Genomic DNA, 3,930 nt, shown 5'->3' on the forward strand with positions numbered 1-3,930 from the left:
TATTAAACGATCTTCACATCCTCCAATTTTTTTTTCCCTTCTCCTCTCGTCTCTCCTTCACTTTGCCTAAATCAAGTCGCCTAATAGTTCTACTATCCCCAATGCTGCAGATACTAATTCACCCTTCTTCATCGTCACCTATCTCAATGTCCTAAACTTACCCCCCATAACTACCGAGCATGGTTTACTCAAGTCCATGATATGCTCATTGGTTACGATTTGCTGAAATTTGTCGATGGCAGTCATCCTCCACTGCCTAAATCGATTGTTATGGACATGATGGAGACGGCTAATCCTGCCTATTCTACATGGTTCCGTCAAGACAAGTTTATTAGTGGTACCCTTTGTGGCACTATCTCGAAAATTATTACACCTCTTCTCCTCTAAGCCACCTCTTCCAGGGAAATCTGGGCGTCCCTGGCCTCCACATACGCCAACCCCTCTCGTGGCCACTATTTACAAGTCAAGAATCGTCTTAAAAGTATTACTAAGATGACCCAAGATATCACGGATTATATGCAATCCTTAAAAGCTGCTATTGATGAACTCGCCCATATGAGGAAACCGATGGATAAGGAAGACATTATTGGTTAAATCCTTGACGGTCTCGACTTCGCTACTTATAGGCCCGTCATTGAAGCTGTGCGTGATCGTGATACCCTTATCAAATTTGAAGCCTTGCACGAGAAACTCTTACAACACGACCTACTCAACCCTCCTACCACCCCTGCTGCGTCCTCTCTACCCAGCACTGCTCTTACTGCCACCTATAAACCCTACTCTCGCTCTTCCCCGAAACCTAACACCTCGGATGGGATAGTTCGTCTTCCCTCAACTCAACCATCAACCTCCACAAACCCACCTACCCAAGCACCCTTCAAGAGAAAGTGCCAATGGTGTCACCAACAAGGACACTTTCTCGATAAGTGTGCTGACTTTAAATGTCAATTTCCACACATCACTCCCCCTCCTCGCCTTGTCTACCAACCAAGAACTAATAACATACCCCAAGCACACACCATCGCCACAACTTCATTTCCTTCTCCACGCCCCTGGATTCTTGACAGTGGAGCCACCCACCATATTACTCAAGACCTCGACACTCTTGCCCTTCATGCCTCGTATGATGGAACTGATGACTTGATCATTGGTGATGGCTATTCCCTTCCCATTCAAAATATTGGCTCTTTTTCTCTCTACTCTTATTCTTCTTCTCTTATTCATTTCAATAATGTTTTACATGTACCAACTATATCTCGCAATATTCTGTCTATTTCCTAATCCTGCTTGGATAATAATGCAATTGCTCTCTTCTCACATAATTCTTTTTGTCTAAAGGATCACAACACGGGATTGATTCTTCTCCATGGCCACAATAATTCTGGATTATATAAGTGGCATCCTCAGTCCTCTGCTGTCGTATGTCTTGGTGCTGCCTCCTCCTCCTCCCTCACATGGCATCATCATCTAGGCCACCTGTCTTCATCTACACTTACAACAATTAATCAGCAATTTAATCTTTCTATTAGTCCATCTCATTTTACTCATTGTAATCCTTGCAATATTAATAAAAGCCACAAGTTGCCATTTAATTTATCCTCCCTCTCGTCTTCTTCTCCCTTGGAACTCGTGATTTCAGATGTATGGACATCGCCACACTACTCACTCGATTATTTCAAATACTATCTCATCTTTGTAGACAATTTTACTAAGTATATTTGGCTCTACCCCTTACATCGAAAATTTGATACTCTGGCTGCTTTTACTCGCTTCCGAACACTTGTCGAAAAATACTTTAACAAACCTCTCATTCAATTATATTCGGATAATGGTGGTGAGTACATTAAACTTACACGCATTATCGCATCCTTAGGCATCACTCATCTCACATCTCCTCCTCACACACCCGAGCACAATGGCTATGCTGAACGGAGACACCGTCACAAAGTTGAAACGGTCTTTCGCTTCTCACTCAAGCCGGTCACTCTCCCTCGTTTTGGTCCTATGCTTTTGTTACTGCTTCCTATCAAATTAATAGATTATCTAACACCCCCATAGGTCAGGACCCTTCCTCTAGGCAATTCCCAACATATGGAGGTTGATACCCGTCATTGTGAGTACCAAAAATAATATTTATAAACCTATTAAAACTAACAAAAGCTAGTGGTAACAGGGTCGAACCACAGAGAGGCATATGTAATTATTAGTTGTCTAAATTCAGTCCAAGGTAACAATGATGTGGGGGTTTGATTGAATTGGTCTATAACTAATGGCAACAAAGGACAATAAACTAAATAGACGGATGAAACAGATATTAAAAAGGGTGCAAGGATGGTCGGTTCACTATAGTTTCGGCGGCAGCAAACTAGGTAGGTCTAAAACAAACACGTGAGACGGGAAAATAATAGGTCCTCTCGGTCCACTCTTACAGGTAGCATCTTTCGATCTCGCTACAAGTCCCTAATATCACTAATACTAACTTTCGTTCTGAAAAGTGACTAAAAGGTCTAAACTAACTTATCTTTCGATCTCGTTAATCTAGTCGTCTACATTAGGTAGGCTATCTCCCTTCCCTATCTTTCGATCTTTATTGGGTCGGTCAAATCCTAGACATTCAACTAGTCGCGTGCACTCGATTCGTCAAACATAGAAATTAAATTAATTAAAACGAAGAATATCTCACGAGGCCAGTCGATCGACCAGGTTAGGCGGTCGATCGACCGTGGCGCGATTCAGGGTTCCCTATTCTAATGCCGCCTAACCTACAGTTCCCCTACATCCTAGCACGAATAATTTAGCTACTCATGATATTGATAAAAACAACAACAATATTAACGAAATAAACTACTGAATTCATGCTTAAATTAACGGAACAAAAGATTAGCATAAAACAATAATTAAGGCTTCGGGAAACTAATCTATCAATTCTAGCTACAAAAGAAATAAGCAATAAAAGTGAAATAGTGAATAAAGGAATACCAGTAGAAGAATTGCAGGAAAAAAAGATCAGCAAACCGAATGCCGATGTAACTTTTATTGAAAGAAATATTTGTAAACTAAAGAACCCTAACAAATTTCGTGATCTAACACTGATGAAAACTGAATGAATGTTCTCAAAACCTAGCATACGTTATATAGAATACAACGTAGTTCTTATTGCCAAAACCTAACTACTATGGGCCTGTTTATTCTCGATCTTTTAATTCACGCAGATTAGCGGCTTGGTCGATCGACCGAGGTCGGTCGATCGTCGGTAAGCTCGAACAGTGGATCCTGGAAGTCGTGGTATGGTCGATCGACCATAGGTAGCGGCCGATCGACTGCTTTAGCTGATGCTTGACATCTAAATTCTCGTGGATTTGTCTTTCGGACCTCGAAATGCGCACCGAGCTCGTTCCTTGAGTAAATACTTTACTTCAAATGCAGTGCAAGGTACTCGGGGACGGATTTGGCTCAAAATCTACTCATTTCCGCATAAATCTGCAGTATTACATAAAAATACGAAAGTAGACGAAATGGGGCAAATAGTAGCCTTAAACTACATAAATGAGCTCTGAAATGCGTGTAAAATAGGGTGTAATACATCATATAATTGACACGCATCAAACTTCCCCAAACCAAACCCTTGCTTGTCCCCAAGCAAGAACTAGACTCGATCCTAAAAACCTAATGGAACGAGTCCAATCTTAGAGCAAAATGCACAAGTAAAGCCTAAACCAATTTAATGCGACAACCAACAATCAATTAGAAATGTGAATCATGCAAACGAGTTATGTAGTCGTCAAAAACTGCTGAACCGTCAACTATAGAGACTTATCAAATTGGACTCTCACGGGTCGCTCAAATCACTCAATAAATACAGGTGAATATATGTGAAAGATAGAAAGAATTCATTTTGTTAGTGACACTCACCTAACTACGACCTATAAG

Source organism: Silene latifolia, chromosome Y (assembly GCF_048544455.1).
Source record: "Silene latifolia isolate original U9 population chromosome Y, ASM4854445v1, whole genome shotgun sequence".
NCBI classification, from domain to species: domain Eukaryota; kingdom Viridiplantae; phylum Streptophyta; class Magnoliopsida; order Caryophyllales; family Caryophyllaceae; genus Silene; species Silene latifolia.